Source organism: Delphinus delphis, chromosome 13 (genome assembly GCF_949987515.2).
Source record: "Delphinus delphis chromosome 13, mDelDel1.2, whole genome shotgun sequence".
In the NCBI taxonomy this organism is placed as follows: domain Eukaryota; kingdom Metazoa; phylum Chordata; class Mammalia; order Artiodactyla; family Delphinidae; genus Delphinus; species Delphinus delphis.
In genome coordinates, this window is record NC_082695.1 from 75,252,608 (window position 1) to 75,275,000 (window position 22,393).

A 22,393-nucleotide genomic window follows, 5' to 3' on the forward strand; every position below is an offset into this window, starting at 1 on the left:
CTAAGGGGCAAATTGTCCTTCGAGAAGATTTTACAGGGTTTTTTTTCTATTAGTACTTTTGTTTCTTTTATCTATTTTTCAATTTACTTGAATTTTGTTTATGAATTTTATCATCTAAGTCAATTAGCCTCTTGAAATATCTGCATAAAGGAAAATCTAACAACCACTGAGCTAAGAACAGAAAATAATATTAAATAAAATGCACCTCTCTGATCAGTCATTCATTGGTCACAGTAATAAAACCAGAAGACTCATTAAAGGCCGCCTAAATGGCAGCCAGCAATGGTTCATGACCACCTAAGTACAGAAATCAGGAGTCTTTAAAAACATTTATAGCAATTTGACAGAGAAATATTTTGTGTATTAGCTCTAAAAATAAATTTTAAATTGGGGCTTGTATTTTCAATTTTTTTCCATTTCATTTTTCTATCGTCTCTTTCATTGTATTATATAAAAGCATCAGAACACAATAGATTAGAAAATAAAAGCAACTGATCTATCAGCACAGATAGTTCAAGATGCCCTAAGATAATCCTCAGACCTATAATAATAGTAATTACAATATTAATTTACAGTTGCACAGAGCTCTATGTTTTTCAGACATTCCCTTGGTCTTGAGTGCAACCTTTCTAATTGTTAATCTCCATTTTACAGAAGAAGAAATCCATCTCCAGAGGTTAAGTGAATCATTCAAAGGTCAGACAGCCAATCTGAGGTAGACCTAGTACAAGGACCTGTGGCCCCTTACTCTAAGAAAGCTTTTTCTCTCTTTCCATAACTCAAAACCATCACTTAAAAAAAAAACGACATTTCAGAAAACTTAAGAAAATCTACCAACATGAGGAAGGAATATTTTTCTTTAATTTTAGGGCATGGTTCAATTGTAGGGTTTAAAAATACTCTTCTGTTTATGCATGACTTTCACACCAGCAGGGGTATTAAGTATCCATAACGTACATACCTCTCTTCCCATTACATAGATGGGAAAAACAGAGACCTAAAAATACAGGTATCCCTGGCTTTTCAAAAGTTCTCTTTAAGCCGTTTCACTTTGATGAAAGACCTACATTAGCATCTGTTGTCACTAACCTAAAAAAATCCAAAGAGGATTTTCGCTTTTACAAAAAAAAGGTGAAAATCAAATTAGCATTCAGCATTTGTTTTGCAGCCAGCAGTTACAAAGGCATCGTGCGCCCTCAGCAGTAAGAATGGCACCACCAAGCTCCCTCCCCAGGAACTACACTCAGCATCTCAGCATCAAGCCGCAGTAGCTTTCAACTGTGTGAGCATCTGTGCTTTATCTCGATTTATTTTGCACATCTGCTGGCAAGATAAGTCTTAAGGTAATTGCTCCTCCGCTTTATGCCATTTCAGCTTACTAAAGGTTTCACAGAAACACTCTACTCTGGTATAGCAGGAGGCGGTGGGGTGGGGGGAGAACCTCTATAAGTGCTATTTATCGACAGAGCCAAGGTTAGATGGATGCTGTATGTCTCCTGACCTTGTGTCCTTTCCACTTGTAAACACCGCCTCTTTCATTATTTACAGCACATATTTATTGAGCACCTACTGTGCACCAAGGGCTATCCTAGGTGTTAAGGATACAAACAAAAATTCCAGCCCTCTAATAGCTTACATTCTCATGGGGATGGACAAATGATAAATACAAAATAAGTCAACTAAATATGTCAGACAGTAATAAGCACTATGCAGATTAAAAGAGGAGGAAGGGGAGTGTGAGAGAGAGGAAAACAGCAATTTTAAGTAGAGTAATCATGGAAGACATCACAGAGTAATCTTTGCTCAAACAGACATATTAATATAATATGTACATGCATATATAATTTACTTATTCAGAGTTTCTCAAAATGTCATCAATTTTGACCAATGATGGAAGTGCATTAGGAGCAAAATCATAGTTTACCAGCCTTCGCAGAAGGTAAAACCTTTGAGACAAGAGACTTTGAAGGTGTGAATGCCCTGGAAAAGTTCTATGTCTGTTCTTGCCTCGTCATGATCCAAGGGGCAGAAATGAAAGAAAGCAGATGCACCTTTTATGATTAATTAACGAGTGTTTATCCTGCTCCCCTAACATGCCCAGATCTGTGCTTGAATTGGGGAGAAAACAAAGATATGTGGCCTCCTCCCTCTTTGGGGAGTTTACAGTCCAGCTTGGGTAATAAGAAAGAACATATTTAAACCATTCCAAGAGTCATCTGGGATGAAGGTAAGCAGTACTGGCTGTAAGACAGAGCAAGGCTGCCAGGCACGTCCGGGAAGGTTTTTACCAAAGCCCTGGGTTGGAATCTCTTTATTAAGTGGTGTACTTTCTATGGGACCCCCAAATTCTCGAACTAGGGAATTCTACTCTCCATCAAATAACAACATAACAAGCAGGCTGTAATATCCTTTCCATTGTAGCTAATTTATAGGGGGCAGAACAAAAGAGTATTTCTCAAAGTTAAGAATTAAGATTAGGAAAACCTAAGAGACATCAGTAAAATAAAAACATGCAGCCCTTAATGCATTATTTTAATTAACAAATGAAAAGGCATGCTTCAGTACATTTCAACTACTTCTGTTCTTTTAGCTGAAAGACTGTAAATCTTGAATATTCACGTGGCTTAAAGTGATGCTTACTTTTCTGGGCTTGTGCTACATGTCACAGAGAGAATACGACTTATTGTGGATTTATGAAGAAGGTCTATAAAATTTTATTTTATCTTACTTAAATCAAGAGTCAGGGAATTTGTCCCACTGGATGGTAGTAACAGACTTTTATTACATCAAAGGTGGTGGTAGCTTACAGAGGAAAAATTGGTCTTCGATGGTGTATAACTTCATCATCTAAATGAAATGAGATGGATAGTCCTCCTCTGGGTGATTCTTTATGTTGTTGTTTAAAAAGAAAATATAGACAGAAAGAAAGAAAGAAGGAAAAGAAAGTACTAGTAAAGCTCATCTTCATACAAGGCAGTGTTAGTGACATTATACAGTGCAGTGCCGAAGTGTGATTGTGTCCGAACGGCTTAGAACTGCACCTTTAGTCCAACTCACAATGGTCATCTCTATAATTACTTTAAATTAATTAAAACGTCTTAAATTATATTTGTAACTTAACTATTAGGGGAAAAAACAAACCAACGAAAAAACATGATAAAGCTATGACTACAGGAATGTCTGGGGAATGAGTCATTCCGAATAGCTAAGCAAGAGTTGAGGTTTTACATCCATCTTTAATCTTTAAGCATCTAAACTATCTTTATTATTTTAATTTGGATAGAAATCCCATTTCTTACTAGGGAAAGCCTGTGCTTCCATAGTATTTTGTCTCCACTTTCAGGGTACATAACCTTCTATCTAGAAATTACTTCTTTTCACATCTGCCTGCCACCCCAGTACATTGTACATAAGCTCCTCAGGAGCAGAAGGTATGTTTCATTCACCTTTGTTTCGCACAGAGGAGGTGATCAATAACCTTGTGGAGTGAATCAGCAGTGCCCTTACCATGACGACTGCAGTGCCTTCACAAAGATTCTCTCAGTGAAGAGTCAGACGCCATTTTGAACATCCATTATTGAGCTGGACTACAAGACAGAGATTCCCTCGGGTTCTACTCGGGATTGCAGGACTGTTTGCCTCTAATAGCTGGTCCCAGCCGCTGTGGGTTTTTTAATTCCTATATCAAGGTTTGGAGTTTTAGCTATTTTTAATCTGAAGGGAAACCAGACCACCACACTTTTTTCAGATGCTTTGGCATAGTGATGGATTTCCAGTGATAGTCCCATGAGTAAAAAGGGTCCAGTGAGTAAAAATATGAGCTTTAATGAAAGAATTTTTTAAACTCTCTCCTGGCAACTCAGAATCACACCCCCCACCTCTTTTTTAAACTTATTTTTTGGTTCTCAAACATATATCAGAGAAAGGAGGCTGTTGATTACATAGTTGAGATGTTACATTTTCCAAACCTAGAAACTCTTGTAGTTATAGTCAGTTTACAGATTCCTGGAAATGGAGTCTCTTAGCAAGTAAATGTTTTCTTGGAACTCATGGATTCTACAAACCTCTAAGCTACTTAAGTAGTAAAAGTCACACTTCAATGTGATACAATGTTTGACCACACACTAGATATCACAAATCTTCAACTCCTTACAAAATGGAATTGACCTTGGAGGATTTATGTGTTTAATATTTATAAAGTATTTAAAACTCCTTAAGTAAAAACTTTCTGGTAGAAATATTGTTTTATTGTTACATTTACAACTTAAAAAACAAAACAACACTACTTGAAACAATGCACATTTTAAACCTCTTACAGTTTTCATATACATGATCTAATTTGATCCTCATGATGATCATTCAAAAATATAAATGATTGTGAGATCTGTATCAATGAATCTGTAATACTAAATTCTCAAATTTCACTTGGTTCTAAAACTAGCCTCCTGAATTCTCTTATCCTAGATATTATTCATTTCTTGTGTAAATGTCAGAGGCCAGAGAAAAATAAACCATTCTGCCATTTGGTATGAAGCAAGGAATCTAAACCAACATCATTAGTGTACTTAGCATTTATGGTAAGCACTTCAAATACTGAGGATGTTTTTTAAAGTTAGAAGGAAAGGGCTTCTGCTTCCCTTATGGCCTTCTTTTGACCATTTTGAGTTTCCTTAGACTTTATTAAAGTACATGAGTTATGTCATTAAGAAATTTTAAATTAATGTTTTAAATATGAATGTGGCATACATAATTTCTCCAAGATATGCATCAAAGAACTGGACATGCCCATAGATTCTTGTGTTTTTTAATAACAGATATTTGATATTTTTTAAAGAATGGCAACTGTCACTGCTGAGGGCCTGGGTTCGACCACTGGTCGGGGAACTAAGATCCTGCAAGCCATGCGGCACGGCCAAAAAAAAAAAAAAAGAATAGCAACTGGTATAGGTTACAACAATAATGGGAGTTGTATTTCTTAATTTTTAATGAAATTAGTCTGTAATGAGTAGACAGCATCTCTGATTCAGGCATGCCTTAATTATAATTTTAAAGCTTTTGTTATACAGCTATGTCTAGAAAAATGTGAATGCTATTTGGAAATTTATAACGTTGCTGGACACACACACACAACTTTTCATAATTCCTTTTTCTAATTTCATTTCCAATAGTGAAACAAAGCAGAACGAGTGAAAAAAATCTCTTCTGGCATGCTTGTATTTTACCTGAAGATTATCTATTAACTGTTACTTTACACAACGTTAAATTACTGTGAAAAACTGTGGAATTACTGAGGAGGCTTGTGAGAATACAGGATGAATATATTAGGACTCAAACAGGTAAAGTCAATTCCTAATTCTTAGTATACTAATGGCCATCTGTGGTGTGACTTAACAGGTACATCAAGGATTGTAAAGTAATTTCAGAGAAGAAGAGAGGAATAAGAAAATGGGTCTATTGTGTGTCTTAGTATAAAGGTTTTCTCTAGCCTTTTTAGAAAAGGTGCACATTTTTAAAACATTTCCTGTTATGTACAGCAAGTGAACATCCTAAAGGAGTTTGCAATTCTTAAGAAAGTGAGAAGAGAAGAGGCACGATGAGTTCCTTTAAAAATGTTTTACATGTTCTCCAAAATAGCAGACGGAAGAATGAGCAAGAGCCCAAAAGCTCTGAATCCACAAGAGACAAAACCAGAACAAAAGGAGGCCAAGCAGGATCCTAAGGAAATCAAATTTCACACTTATGAGAAATTAAACTTATTCTCCGTATAAGGTTTCTATGGCTGCTGTAACAAATTACTACTTAGTAGTAATTAAAACAGTGCACATTTACTATCTCACAGGTCTGTAGTTCAGAAGTCTAAATGGGTCTTGCTCCCCCAAAATAAAGGTGTCAGCAGAGCTGCCTTCATTCCTTTCTGGAGGCTCTATGATAGAATCTGTTTCCTGTCTTTTCCAGCTTCTAAAGGCTGCCTGCATTCTTGGCTCATGGACCATTCTATCTTCAAAGTCAGCAGTGGCTGGTCAAGTCTTTCTCACCTTGAATCACTCTATGACTCTCCTGACTCTCTCTTCCGCATTTGAAGGACCTGAATTCGTCAGGCTGGTAGCTCAAACAACAGAAATTTATTGTCTCACAGTTCTGGAGGCCAGATGGCCAGGATCAAGGAGTTGGCAAAGTTTGTTCCTTTTGAGGGCTGTGAGGGGATGATGTGAAGACACAGGGAGAGGACTGTCATCTCCCTGTGTCTTCACATCATCTTCCCTCTGTACCTGTGTCCAAATTTCCACTTTTTATAAGGACACCAGTCATATTCAATTAGAGCCCACTTCAATAAGTTTATTTTAACTTGATTACCTCTGCAAAGGCCCTATTTCCAAAAAAGGTCATATTTTGAGGTAATGGGGGTTAGGACTTCAGCATATGAATTGGGGGGGGGGCAGGGAGGATACAATTCAACCCGTAACAGGACCCTTGTGTTTACTATGGGCCTACGTGGGTATCCAGGATAATCATTTTATTTTAAGGCCAGCTGATTAACCACCTCAACTGCATCTGCTTCCTTAATTCCCCCTTTGCTATATAATGTAATGTATTCAAATTCTGGGGTAAGAATGTGGACATCTTTGGCCAGGGAGTTGTGGTGGGGGGAGTTATTCTACTGATCATACTCACTTTCTCTTTTTTATTTAATGTCAAGTGTTTGTTAGGAAATCTGATATATTTGCTCTATGCTGATGCCTCAGATATTTTAGATAATTGATAGTAGAAAGAACTGCTGTTTCAGTGAGGAGTGAAGCAACTAGTAAACATAATTAGAGCCAACATATATTTTTAGGGTTAAATAAGTAATTCTAGAAATTATAAAGATAGATGTAATATATATAATATTTTTCAAACAGTTAAAATTTTAAATATGTGTGGATATAGCAAAAAGTCCTAGAAGACTACTTTATGTTTTAGGTTAATACTATTACATCTAAAAACCAGATAATGTTAAAAAAAAATGTATTGTGCTAATATTACATATCATATCTCTTAATAACAAATTAGTAACCAATTGCATTTAAAGTATAAGTACACTATTTAATAAACTTTACTTCCCGAACGTTCTTGTGGGGAAGAAGGCAAACCTTTTTTCAAATGTCAACAAGGAGAAAAAACTGATAACAAAGATGTGGAGTTCACACAAAGCCATCCTGGAAAAAAAAATAAAATAGGGACTAATTCTTTTCCAGGAAACAAATAAGTTCCAAATTAGTTGGGAATTCTGTAAATTATGTTTTCCCATTCTATTAGCCCCACAGAAAAGCTGTGCCACACATTTAATAATTTATAAGCCTAATTTATAATAATTTTACTGAAAATAAGTCATAAAATACAGGTAGTTCTTAGGACTTGAAAATGTTCTATAGAAACTATAATTTGTGGGTTGAATCCAAACAAAAAAGCAAGAGAAAAAAGTGAAGCAGCATCGCTTATTATGAAGGCCTACCAAGCATGAGATGGTACATATATTTCAAATAACAATGCTATAAGGGTAGGTAGAATTTTTAAATGTGGAAACAGGCTCAGAGAAGTTGTATGATTTATCCAAGCTCAAATAACTTGTAGGGGCAGAACTAGACTTTGAACTCAGGTTTGTTGACTGCAAAGCTCATGCTCAACTCCATGCTGCTTCCCTGAATCAGAAGAAAAGATATTCTATGGATTTCTAATCTCTTTAGTTACAGGATAGACTTCTAATGTGAGTATATAACTCTTCACATAATATATATTCAAATTAAGTATTCTCTTTAAAAATATCCAGCTTATATGTTAGTGGTTATATGCTAAGTTTAGTAGTTTCAGGTAGTATAGTTTAAAAGGGATATATGTCCTATGGTTTAAATTTACATCTCCAAGAGATGTCTCTTAATTGTGAATTTGTGTAACTAAGGGTTTCACTCTTAACAGGACAGTTAAAACTTTACAGAGTGCTTGTTCTGTTGTTTTGTTCTTTTGATTTTCTCAGTAAGTTCTTTGTGCTAAGGAAATAAAACGCAAAGTCTCTCACCTTAAGTGTAGTGTATCTTATCTAAGGATGTCCTGAGATTGATAGGATGCTTGCTTCCTGGCATGTACTTCTCCACAAGGCATTTGGAGTATTATTGATTTAGTAATTTAGATTATTTTAAAGTGGGTACATCTATGCTTCGGGTCCAGTTAAGTCTAATACCTCTAAATGTAGGACAGTTTTCATAACTAATGTTATATGATCACCATATTACTTTTTTCTTCGCAATATTAGCTGCTCCAATAGTGCATCACCATCGAAAGTATCTTCTTTAAAATGTATAACTATTCAATGACAGATCAATTTTCAACTTGAAAACCATCATCAGGACATTCTTTTAAAATAACAGAGGAATCTTCTCCAATTAGAAAAATATTAGACAAGACAGGTAGCTCCAGCAGTAATTACTGATGGGTAATAAAATCTACTGAACAACAAAAGCACCCTTTTAAATTCAACTCTTTATTTATAGGGCTATAATCTCATATCAGATCTTCTGGATTAAGAATGAATTTTAAGAACAAGAAATATTCATCAAAAAGAGACATCTTCTCTTGAATTAGTGTTTTCTAGGTTTGGGGGGAAAAAATGGGAATTAGTAACCTGCAATTAACTTGCTGTATTTGTGCTCTTCTCATCAGTCAAAGTGCCTTCCATTGTAACTGATGAGACAGAGCAGAGGGCCAGTATTTCTTCATTAGTGCTGGTTGGCTTGTTTTGGGTTTTTGTTTCCTACTGAAAAAAAATTAACTGGTGATAATGAAATGGTTTCTGTCTTATTATAGGTGTTGTATAGTGAATCACTACAACCTTCGTCGGGATTGCCATCCATATTATTGGAGCATGGCATTTACTGAATTGAGGAGGCTAGACTCAAGGAAATGAGGCCACACAGGTTTTGCAATCCATTTATGCACATGGATATAAAATATACATTTCCTTGCATATAAGGAGAAAAAAAACTTCTTTTTCTCTTTTTTAAAGAGAAAAATGAGGTATTTTCTTTCTTACCCATACCCTATGTGTCATTATACAATAATGACTGACAGCTGCCCAGAGGGCTTAGGTTCAGGAAAGGCTAATAAATGGCCAAATGAAAATAGCTCATTAGGAGCTAGAAAGCAATGACTTTTTATATCCTACAGCTAAATTTGTGACAAGTAAGATTATTGGCCTTACATTTTCCAAATGGTCTCCCTTCTTTCATTACGGGATAGGAGTACACACTGCTGCAAGTCAACATGTCTAATAGACGATTCCAGTCGAGGATGCCGCCTGTAAACAGCATGGCTATTCAGAAATGTACTGACTACAAGAACAATATTTCAATTGTAGTCATTCCCTCCTCACACTTGAAGGTCATGTACTTAAAGATCCCTGTGGGAATAAAATTGCAAGTTGAGAAACTATCACTGTAGATAAAAATGAGGCTGGAGGTCAGAGTCAGGAAAAAAGTCTATAAGAGTCCTTACACTTTTCACTCACTAGATATTTGTGCATGTATAAATATGTGTGTATATAAATAGTGCACACTAGATATAGTTAACAAAGATGTTTCACTTGTTTTAAAATTTGAAATAATGAGTATTATACTATTAATTTTCATTTGTCTTTCCTAGCTCTCCAGAATTTCTCAGAATCTCTTTTCCCCATAATTTCAAAGTCCTAGATTTTGTTTTACTTTGTTGCACATACCCATGCTAAAACGTTTTCTATGTCTGTTGATCCATTAAAATGCTCAACTCATTTTGAATTTGATAATCCCTTATTAGTAAAAGGAAAATATTTTATAATAAAGTAGCATGTATTTCAATATACAAATGTTCAGGAAAGACTTCACTAGAAGACCAAAAATGTCTCCTAAAATTTCCCAAGTGCTCCCAAAGGGATAATTACTCCCCAACAGGACCCTCTAATTTAGAGCAGAGGCCCACTGCTTGTTTTCATACACCCCACAAGCTTAAAATTGATTTTTCCATTTTTAAATGGTTGCGGTGGAAAAAAAAGAACAATATTCTCTGACATTAAAAAATTATATGAAATCCAAATTTCAGTGTCCATAAATAAAGTTTTATTGGAACACAGCTACACTCACTCATTTATGGCTTGTGTATGGCTGCCTTTGTGCTACAAGTGCAGAGTTGAGTAGTTGTGATAGACTGACTGGCCTGCAAAGCCTAATGTACTTACTAACTGACCCTTTACAGGAAAGTCTGAGGTCCCCTGATTTAGACAGCAGCATCTTCCAATACATCAAGTCATATATTCTCAGCTCTGTCCATCATAAACGCATGGCCAAATCAATCCCTCTTCATTCTAAGGCAGGACTTTACTTTGTCTTCTCTTCTTTTATCTTACCCCAACTCAACTCTGCTTTGGAGTTTGGGGGTTTTCTTTGTTTTTCTTTTGTTGTTTTGTGTGTTGTTTTAATTCTCTCCAGTAGGAATAACTTTTATTGTGCATACACAACCTATATATTCCTGACCCCAGCAGATTATACTTATTTTGTATCTAATTACTATTGCATGAGACTCCTTCACCTAACTGCCAGAAATTAGCCCCCATCAGGTTCACCCATCATTTCTCAGGCTGCTGTCCTCAAGAGCTCCCTAATGAACTTCTGTTCCACCACAGGGAGTGTCACTCTGCTGCCCACGTTCCTTCCACAGTAACTGCTCTTCGAATTGTTGACTACTCTTCTCCTGGCTGCTCTTTCCAAAGCGTGGGACAGACTCTGATTCCCCACTGCACAAATGAGATCAAGCCTTTAATAAAGGCCTAGGGGTAACAGAAGAAAGTGTAACACAAAACATAACCGACAGCTGCTATTAGAATGACTATTTTAAAGCCTACCACCCTAAATCTGCTGGGACCAGAATCACCCATTTCCAGCAAATCACCACCCATCTCCTTGCCTTGGTATCTGGGACCAAGTGAGCCCACGTCGGATGTGGAGGAAACTGTCTTCCCCAGTCCAAAGCCCACACATGTCTTAATCCATGTCTGGAGAGATGTCCTTACAATTTCAGATTTACGTCACTAGGTACCTATCTACACAAAGCAAGCACAGCTGAAAGGGTGCTATTTCCCTGGTCTATCCACTCTGGATATAACATCTTATTTTATTCTTTATCAGTTTTGCCCACCCAATTTAGGTGATTTTAGCAATACTGAAAGAGGTTCTTTTAACGTGGACCCTTTATAAAGACAGCAAAAACATTAGGTTAGTTGGGAATGACTGAACCCCAAATGTGGGATAAATACTGTATAATTTAGTAACAAATATTTATAAATATATATAAATCAAGTCATATATAAATTGGTCATAAACCAATAAATACTTTCTCTAACTCTGTAGCCTCTTTTTTCAACAGAGAAGCAGTCTGACCTCAAATCAGACCCAGAGAAAATAAGGAGTTACCTACTGACTTAAGAAAAGTATCTGCTGAAAATATGAGTCATTTGATCATATTAAAGACCAATAAAATGCATATAAACATATTTTATTTTTTGACTTGAATTATGTCCTTCATTGATTGAATATTTTTTAATATAAGTTCTGGAATGCAGTTCTAGCTTGCAAATATTTTTAAAAGAAGCTTCATAATAGCACACTGGCATGTGCCCTCTGTCCCTAAAATAGAGTAGGGCCACCAATATTCTCTGTAGGCCAATCATGAGGTGTGAAATCAACTCACCTCCAAGTCTATTCCAGCAGATCCTGTTCACACATCAAATGAATGCACAGATCTATACACAGCAGTTTGTTCCTTATCCTGATTTTACTATCAAATGTATAAAAGATATAAGGCAGCACTACTCAACTCTGTAAAAGCAGCATTTTTACAAACCAACCAGTTCCTTTCTAAAGAAAAAGAATTGGGGTTATATAGCCATGATGAATTTTTACATGTACATTTTTATGAGACTTAGTTTACATTTGGATATAAAATATCATCATCTATTATTTTTCCATCAGAAAGTCCCTTTCCTCAAACTACCAGTAGTATTTTGGGTATTACCTAAGAGATAGATTTCTAGTATTAAATATGAAACACAATGGACAGCTTCTTAGGTGTTGAAGCTTAAAAACTTCAAATTCTCTTAAAAACTGAAGTTTCCTAACCTGATCTTTTCTTTAAAAAGAATTGCCTCTTATTGGTTTTGTTATTAGCTGTTCTAATTCATTATTATTAAAATACCTACTGTGTGTGTGTGTGTGTGTGTGTGTGTGTGAGAGAGACAGAAAGGCAGAGACAGAGACGAAGAGGGAGACAAAGAGAGACAAAGAAAGAGAGAATGAGAATAAGAAGAGAAAATAAACATGCTAAAAACCTTGAGCCTTGAACTTTGTAAGAAAGGTTATTCTGCAGATGGTTTCTCCATGGGTAAAATACAGGTCTCAAATATCTCTTTGGAAGTTTAACTTTAACTTATTCACACATTTCTTTATATTACAAACGAGCTATTTCAGGGTGTAACAGCACCCAAAAAGATCAGCAGAGAGATGATGGTTAGGAATAGGTGTGTGCAAGCATGTAACTGGTTATTTACGGAGGGGAGGTATCAGAGGGGACAATGGCATAAACTAGGGATTCTGCTAGCGTACCATTAACAAGGATTGTTAGCTGCTCTGGATAAAGACTAAGCTGATATAACAACAATAAAAATACAGAATAGAAGTTTACTTCTCTTTTATAACAATTAGAAAGTAAGGCAGGACTGCTCCATGAGGTCATTCAGAGACATGTGTTCCTTCCAACTTGGAACCCTTAGAATACACATAGTCAAAGTTGAGTTCACCCCACATCCCTTTTCCAGTCTACGGTTCTCATAGGGAAAGTGGGAAAAGGAAATCTGCAACCAGTAATTTCGTTCTAGGGAATTACTTGTACAAGTCACACTTGGTACATCGATTTACATATCACTGCAGAGAACTGAGTCTCGGGGCCACATCTAGCTGCAAAGGAGTCTGGGGAATGTGATATCTAGCAGGGCAATCATGTACCCATATAAACTCTATTACAAAGCAACAAGGGGAGAACAGCACTGGGAGAGAACCAGGTGCCTATTTGAGCACTTTATTATGGGTTCCCCAGTTATTGTCAGTCACCTGTTTTTTTTTAACTGAAGTATAGTTGACTTACATTATTATATTAGTTTCACATGTACAACACAGTGATTTGATCTTTTATAGATTATACTCCACTTAAAGTTATTATAAAACATTAGCTATATTCCCTGTGCTGTACATTACATCCTTGTATCTTATTTATTTTATACCTAGTAGTTTCTACCTCTTAATTCCCTCCCCTGTCTTGCCCTTCCCCCTACCCCTCTTTACCTGTTTTTACACTGTGGGGCAAAATTCCTTCTTTGAGGGAAAAAAATTGTGTACTGGATCTCTGTTACTCTTCACCCCAGAGACCTGCACATATTAGACCACTTACTATCTTTTGGATTAGACTGAGTCCCAGTCCCAACAAATAATGGGTTATTTAGTTCACATTTTTTTTTTTTTTCTGCAGTACGCGGGCCTCTCACTGTTGTGGCCTCTCCCGTTGCGGAGCACAGGCTCCAGACGCGCAGGCTCAGCGGCCATGGCTCACAGGCCCAGCCACTCTGCGGCATGTGGGATCTTCCCGGACCGGGGCATGAACCCGTGTCCCCTGCATCGGCAGGCGGACTCTCAACCACTGCGCCACCAGGGAAGCCCTAGTTCACATTTTTGAAATGTGAGGTCTCCCTTTAAGTAAAGGTCTGCCCAAGAAGGAGAAATGTGTACCTTTTGCCAAACTGAATATGTCTATGGGGAATCTAGTCTACTCCTTTGATGCTCCTGCCTTTCTTGCAGATTCTCAAGGGCCAGTAGAGCTCTCTTCACTTCAGAAAAGACTAAAATGCTAAATGGCAGATTGCTCACTACAGGTTCAATCTACCAGGGTCAGATTAAATACTTTTGTGAGTATTCAAAATTAAAACTTAACACAATAGAACTATGACATAGCTTCATTGTCAGAATTATGTTGACTTTAGTTAGCTGACGTATTAGTCAGGGTTCTCCAGAGAAACAGAACCAATACGATACATATATACATATATAGGCAGGTGAAGACCAATGTCAAAGCTCAAAGGCAGGGAGAATGAATCCCTCCTTACTCAGCCTTTTTGTTCTATTCAGGTCCTCAATAGAGTGGATGACAGTCCACATTGGGAAGGGCAATCTACTTTACCCAGTCCACTGATTCAAATGTTAGCTCATCCAGAAACACCCTCATAGACACACCCAGAATAATGTCTGACCAAATATCTGGGTACCCTGTAGCCCAGTCAAGTTAGCACATAAAATTAACCATCACTGATGATGACTATCTTTATTCTCTTTAGTAAAAGCTCTGAATTAGATCAAGTATGACAAAAATATCAGGTAGATAATGAGGAAAACAGTTTTGCTTTTTTTTTTTTAATTTCTAAAGGACTGGCATTTGACACATCAGCTTAGGTGTGACTTGGGATATATTTTAAGGAAACAACCATACTCCAGGCACAATTAATATGAGACACTCAGGCCACTTCCCAGGAATAGAAATATATACTGCAAATAGTCAGTCTGAGAGAGAACATGTAGCAATTAAAGAAGATCTTGCGATAAATTTGGATAGTGGCCTTTTTCTCTCCCTCTCAGTAGTTTTCGCATAGTATTAAAGACTTTCTGAGATACCTAGATAAATATGATATAAAATAAAAATTCAAGAATAACATCCACAGTTAGGTTTTTTCCCTTTTAAAAACCTAATTTGCAAGCTTTTAGGCTGTCTGTATCTCTTGAAATGATGTATAAAAATGATAATGACACAGACCGTAACACAATCAGATAATTCAGATAATTACAGCACAAGAGTGGATTTCTTTTATTTCAATGGGCTATTTTAATTGATCAGATAAGCCTAATAATCAAGCAATTTCTACTTAATTTGTGCTAGGCACATATAATTTCAGCAGTCTCGAAGCATCATTATGCTCCCTTAAAAAATTTGTTAAGGCTCTTTGGGAAAATGTAATGTCGAAATTTTAATGGCTTTATTGAGGGCACCAAATCTTAAAGGCATTAATAGAAAAATCCCCTCATAGTACTGCATTGGTTTCCTTGGTCTTAAGATATAGACAGAATACACAAACTTAGCAACCTTTCTCTTTCTATTCTTCAGGCTCACAGTATAGTTTAATAAGAGTAAGGAAAAACTTACAAAATATTCTTCAGGACCAAAGAGACAGAATGTCTATTATTAACTAATAGTTTTTGGTACTGGAAGATAGTTCCCAGTATGAATCCCAAAGATATCAAAGTTTTTAGTGTTCATTAAGTAGCTAAGAAAACATCAGAGGGGAAACCTAGTCTGCAAAACTGTGGCCTTGAGATTTATAATCATCTCCCCCATCTAGTCTTTGTATATAAAGTGCTTATTGTTAGGGATGTTCTAATGTGAGTGACCAAGGGTTTTGCTTAAATGAGATAACTGCTACTTAAGAAGGCTGCCAAGATGGAGAAAGCAAGTAGGTTTGCTTTTGCTGATTGCATTTGAATTTCATTTTCATTTTAATGTCATGAACCAGTTGCAATCAGACTCCCGGCCTTGTATCTGCTCTCCATCTGCTGCTGGACCAAGGCAATGAGCAAAGTACTTCTAAGGACTATGGGCTCACAGTTGATACAAGCAAAGTATCCTTGTCAGGATTAATAATGCAGGCAGACAAGTGGATGTTTATTTTAGATCATTCATTCTGACAAGACTGTCGATTTTGAGTTGCTGCAACTGTGGGTAAGGGAAGTACTGAAAGTGGCTGCAGGCAGAGAACACCCCTTAAGGGGGATTCTGGGGAGGAGGGTCAATATCCTGATGAAAAGTCTTCTTGGATTTATCTACAGTTAGCTTTGAGCTTGTAAAATCTAAAGTGAAATCAAAGTGTATTTCCAGGACTTGATGCAATAAAGAAGTAACCATGGCAATTGCCTGCACTGCATGGAGACTGAGGGAGGAAGTACAGTCTCAAACTTCACGTACATTAGAAATACCACAGAAAATTAAGTAGGAAAAGCCTTGGAAAAAGCGAAGTGTGTGAAGAGGAGATGACAAGATATTATTGGTTGCTTTGTTTGGTTCACACAAGTAGAAGCTACAGTTAATTCATTTTTCCCTGTTTGAATTTCTGCAATTTTTGTGGTAAGAATTAACAAGACTCGGGCTCGGGAAAAATCAGCACAGAAATACTTGGTCAGTTAGCGGCACGTATTGCTGAAGTAAGATAAATGGGTTCTGATTTTGAAAAGCAATTATTCTGCAGAAAGAATATAGCTGTCCCTCCCCTTACTGTGATGAACAATGTGTTTACTATAAAATGCTAATTAGCCCTTAAAGTTATTAATGTAATTATTGTTCATCTAAGGACATAAATCTGACAGCCCCTGAGGACAAGGGCATTGCTCACTTAGAATAAGCAGGCTTAAAGCAGTTTTTGCTTCCCTGTTTGCTTATTTTAAACTAAATCACTCTTCAAAGAAAGATGAAAATAAAATATCATCAAGTTGCCAGTCATTCAAAGAGGACAAAGATGCTTGGAGCTGAAATTAGAGGTTATAAGACACACTGACATTTGTGTTTACAAGTAAGGCATTATTTTTTAGGCCTAATAATTAGAGCAGATCATGGATTTAAAAGTATGTGCTATGCATGCCTCATTTAATCTCTGATAGGGCATCTTACTTTGAGTACGGTGTGGAAGAATCATTTGGGCAGGGAAGAAAATGAAAAATGGTATTGCTCTATTAAATAAATATAGAAGATTTTGAAAAGAGTCTGTTTATTTACATTTCTACAGAACTTCAAAGTTATGTGTCTCTAGGGCAATATTGCCAGCTTGTCCTCATTGCCTTCTTCAAATACAGAGGTATCACTCTAGTTGTCTGGAGTAAATAAAATTTCCTTGCCACAAAGAGAGAAAGCGTATTAGAAATTCGCCAGTCATGTTCAACACTATTTAACTGAAAATGAGGTTTGTACTCCTCATTAGGATGGAAAGGAGTGGGCAGCCTCATTGCCCAAATTCCCAGCCCTTTTATTGTAAAAATTCTTCATATTGCATGTAACAGAAAATCCATGGCTTAAGCAAAAATAGAGAATGACTTTTCTTTTATAACTGGACACTCTGAAATGTAACTAGCTTCAAGTATAGTTTGATCCAGAAGTTAACTGTGCATCAAGGCTCCTGCTGTTTTTCGCTGTGGTTCTCACAACTATGCCCTGCTCTGTGTGTTGTCTTTGTCCTCAGATGCACTCCCCTCAGCAGCAATACTGGCTGCAGCAGTTTTAGAAATCAGAGCCATATGTTACATGGTCCAAAGAAAAAGAATGCTTTTAAGTCTCTTGGAAGAGCAAGGAAGTGGTTGTAAGGAGGATGCCCCTGCAAAGGTCTACTTATGGCTTACTGAGCCACACACCAAGTGCCACAGACTCTATATGTGGCCTATCCAATAGTTATTACCACCTTCCTCCTTGGTAATAGAACCTCGATTTTGTTTAAGAATGGAGCAGCAATGTTCTCAGGGAAGTGGGCCACTTCTTCAGTCTTCAGGGATGAACCAACCATAACTGGACTAAGTCAATCATGGTAATACTACTACTTTTTCCAGTGACTAGTTTAGGGCATGAGTGATTCCGGTCAACAGAACCTTTAGAGAAGTCTACTGGAAGCCTCTGGAAAAGATTTTCCTCTCTAATAATAGAGAGACATTTAGGTAGACATCTCTAATCTCTCTACCCTTCTTTGGATGTTATTATATAAGGAAGTAATAGTTGGAGCTGTGGCAGCTGTCTTGTGATTATGAGAATCTTAGAGAGGCTGATGCAGAAACTAACTTTGTTGAGTCATGGAAAAAACCATGGAGCCACCTTATTCTAGAAATCTTTTTGTGGAGAGGGAAAATAACCTCCTGTTTCTTGTGACACTTTTAGTCAAATATTCTGTTACTTGCTACCCAAAGCTTCCTAACAAAATCAATCCTGAGAAGTCAGGAGATGGATGTGGTGATGAGCTTAAGTCCTCCAGGCTTACCTACTGAGTGGTGGGTGGATTAGTCCTATTCAAAGAGCTCAGCTGAGAATGGAAAAGAGTTCTCTAGAGGAAAATCTGAGTAATTTCAAGAAAGGCAAAGGGGAGAGAGGATGCAATCCACCTTCATCAAAAATACCATTCAAGTTGCTAATTGAATGGTTAACTGTTAACTGTAAAGGTAATGAGATGATAGATTCTCATTTTCAGATGTCTGCCAAGCATTTCTTCCTAGATGTCCCACAAGTTCATTACACTCAAAATGTTTAAAATAAAACACATCTTTCCCCTCAAAAGCTGTTCCATCTTTTATATTCCACATCTCAGGGTATAAAAATCTTTCACTAATTCAAATAAACTGGAAACGTCAAAGACATTCTTTTTTTTGTTTGTTTTGTTTTGTTTTTTGGCTGCGCCGTGTGGCATGTGGGATCTTAGTTCCCCGACCAGGGATCAAACCTGCGTCCCCTGCAGTGGAAGCGCAGAGTCCTAACCATTGGGCCGCCAGGGAAGTCCAAAAGATATTCTTGACTCTTCCTTTATCACCACCTCCTACTATGGTCATAACTTCTGTTCCTTCCATATCCAAAATGTCTCTTGGCTTGGTCTCTTCCTCATTATTCCCATTTCCTTGCCCTAATCGATGTTTTATGCCCCATCACAATGGCTAGCTGGACTTCTAGGCTTTAGATACATCTAACTCCAATTCACCATCTCATTGCTATTAGAATTAAAAATACCATTGAATAATTTTTAAAACAACCTTTCAAAAATTTCTTCTACTGTTCCTAATATAAAGCCTCTGACTACTTTGTTCCCTAAGTTCACACTTCCAAACATACTTCTAAATACACATAGTGATTAAGCTAACAATAAGCAAATTTACTTTAATAGAAATAATATTTGCTAAAGAAAATAGAGTAATACCTAGGGCAAAAGAATAGAATGAGAAAAGCAAGGGCTTTGGAGTCAGGAAGTCCTGGACCTGAATCTTAGCTTACTAGCTGAGTGCATTTGGTCAAGTCTCAACCTCTCAGAGTTCTACTTCCTGACTCTCTGAGTATGGGGAATATAGTCCCCACTTTAAGAGCTGGCAGGGGACTGAAATGAGGTAACAGAGGTTAAGGATTTAATGCAGAATGACAGTAGACACTCAACAAATAACTATTATTGTTGTTCTTATTACTGGGCACTTACAAAACACTGGATTTTCTTCCTTATCCAGATGAAGGCTATTGCAGAGATTTTTTTTTTTAATCCACAGATTCATGTACTAACACTCACACACTTTTCACATAAAAGAGCATACCAGGTTCTTACTCAGTGACAATGAGCAATTTTAATAATCTTTTTTATTCTGATTTCCCAAGCCCAAATCTGATGAACAGTAGCAAATTGAAAGGCAGGAGAGTAAAAATGGAAAGAAATAGTAGATGACAGCAAGGAAGCTTAAAGATATACCTTAACATACAGGTTTAAGAACTCAAAATGCGCAACAGCGGGGCAAATGTACTTCGCAACCCAGAGTAAACCACCATGAGAGGTATAGAGAAAGAGCATTATGTGGTGGTTAAGAGCACAGATTCTGGACTCTGCTGCTTCGGTTTGAAGCTCAGCTCTACTGCGAGCTAGCTTATGGGCTCATCAATTTTCTCAACCTCTCTGTGAAATGGAGACAATCATCATACCTATGCCATAGAGTTGTATGTAAGTAAATGCAGAAGTAAATAACTTAATGCTCTAGGGCACTTAGAACAGTTCCAGATCCATAGCAAGTGACCACAGAAGCACTAGCTTTTATTATTACAACACAGTACCATCAACAGTGCTTATTTGAAAGACTGAATCATCAAATATTATCCCTGTATCCTCTGTTTTTTCTTTTTTTTGGGGGGGTGGGGGTACGCGGGCCTCTCACTGTTGTGGCCTCTCCCGTTGCGGAGCACAGGCTCTGGACGCGCAGGCTTAGCGGCCATGGCTCACGGGCCCAGCCGCTCCGCGGCATGTGGGATCTTCCCAGACTGGGGCACGAACCCGTGTTCCCTGCATCCGCAGGCAGACTCTCAACCACTGCGCCACCAGGGAAGCCCTATCCCCTGTTTTTAAAGAGAAGTGGCAATCACTTGAAAGGCAGGAGAGTGAAAATGGAGAGAAATAGTTGATGACAGCAAGGAAGCTTAAGCTTAATCACTTTCTCTTTGAGAATTGATGCAATCAAAAATGTTACATTCTTAAACATATGGTGAAAAAATTTAGGTATCTGAAATATTTATGTTATCTGCAATTCCACTGAGAGTAACAGAAAAATGAGATACTACATTTAGATTCAGAATTTTTAAGTGAATGTTATTCTCAGTATATTAAAAGAAATCTTTTCTTCCACCATGTCTTAGGAATTGAAAAAAGAGACAGGGAGAAAGACAGGTTCTTTTGAAAGGAGTTCCTGCGCATAGCCGTGGGACAGCTCAGCCTAAGTGGAAGTTCCTGGGGTGAGGAAAACTTGGACACGATTCAGCTGTTTCTAAGTGATATAAAGACCCAGCCTTGCAGTTTGTGAGACTGCCAGATCTCTCTTGGAATAAGTCTTCCCTACCTTGCACACAAATGTGTCACAGATGTGTTTCTTCTCTTTTCTGAAAAGAGACCACAAAACAAATCTACTCATTCCTATTCCCTTAATCAAAAGAAGCAGGAGACAGTGGTTCTTGCATTTTTCTAAAGAATGAGTAAAAGCTGCTTACTAAATTTTTGTCGGTATATTGTCTCAAGCTAGTAAGTATCTCTGCTTTAGAGATTTTTTAAAAATAGTAAATCACTCAGAAAATGTTGTGCTCAATTTTCAGTCTAAAAGCAGATTAAAATCATGTATCATCATCACTCACAACTTTTTCACTGTACCTCATCAGGAGAAAGAAAATAAGAGTTGTATTGATTAATGGTCCTAATTCAGTCTAATTTTGACAATAAGTTAATACAGTCTTCAATATTTCAATCTTTGTAATAAATCTTCTGAAGGTGGAAAGAAATGCCAGCCAATGCCAAGAAAACGTAGGGTTAGTGTGCCCTCTCACAAGTGTAGCACCTTTTCTCATTTAATCCCTCCCAATAACCCTTAGAGAGTCTAAACAGAAGCGTTGCTAGGACTTTACGGTGAAGAAGACTGCCTGACATTATCCTTCAACTGCAGTTGTGAGCACTAAAAAAATAGCTGACAGATAAGTCAATGAGATAATAATTTTATTTTCTTATGGAATCTTTTGGATTCTCTCAGCATTTAGGGCTTTACTCCAAATAATAACCAATTGTTTAAGTAGGTAACTTCCAGCGGAAGGATTATTAAAAGCTCCCCCATCAATATTTACTCTTGAAAAAACAACGAGAAGCAAATCAAATTTTGGAACATATAAAAATAACATTCTACTGCAATCAAGTACTTTATCCCATCCATATAAGACTCTATTAGTAGACAAGAGATAAATCCAATATGATTTGTTCAGTAAAAGAACAAAAGAAGTTTCCTAAAATTCCCACCTTTTCCTAAGAACGGTGAAAATAATAGCTAATATTGACTGAATGCCTCCTATGCTCCAGGCTCTCTGCTATGGTTGAGAATCATCATCTCTTTTAACCATCTCATCAACCCCATCCAGAAGATGGCATCACAGAACTCAATTTAAAACTCAAGGCTTGTGCTTCCCTGGTGGCGCAGTGGTTGAGAGTCCGCCTGCCGATGCAGGGGACACGGGTTCGTGCCCCGGTCCGGGAAGATCCCACGTGCCGCAGAGCGGCTGGGCCCGTGAGCCATGGCCGCTGAGCCTGCGCGTCCGGAGCCTGTGCTCCGCAACGGGAGAGGCCACAACAGTGAGAGGCCCGTGTACCGCAAAAAAAAAAAAAAAAAAAAAAAAAAAAAAAACCTTCTATGGTTAAGGAAAAAAAAAAAATGCAATGATTTAAGGAAAAAAAAAAACCCTCAAGGCTTAGAGACACTAAAGAATTTGTCTAACACCTTATTTCCAAACCTGGGCTTTAATTCATCATAATATACTACTTATACTCTTAGTTAAAAAAGATTATAAGGCAACAGTCTTAATCTGATAAACTATATTTATACTAAACCAACAGCCAATATCATACGAATGGCAAACAACAAATCAATGCTTAAGAACCTTAAGACCACACATGAAACACATTAACAATTTATACAAAAACCCCAAGTAGATACATATGTGGAAA

General features: G+C 37.2%; 1 long non-coding RNA gene across 1 annotated transcript in view; it reads left to right on the forward strand.

Annotated features, from left to right (window-relative positions):
* Window positions 1-5,279, forward strand: part of LOC132436653 (uncharacterized) — a 32,957-nt gene extending 27,678 nt beyond the window's left edge. Inside the window, exons 2-3 of the long non-coding RNA XR_009521827.1 lie at window positions 1,169-1,343; window positions 5,169-5,279. This is a non-coding gene — a long non-coding RNA (uncharacterized lncRNA). The remainder of the gene's footprint in view (window positions 1-1,168; window positions 1,344-5,168) is intronic.
* The last annotated feature ends 17,114 nt before the right edge of the window (window positions 5,280-22,393 follow it).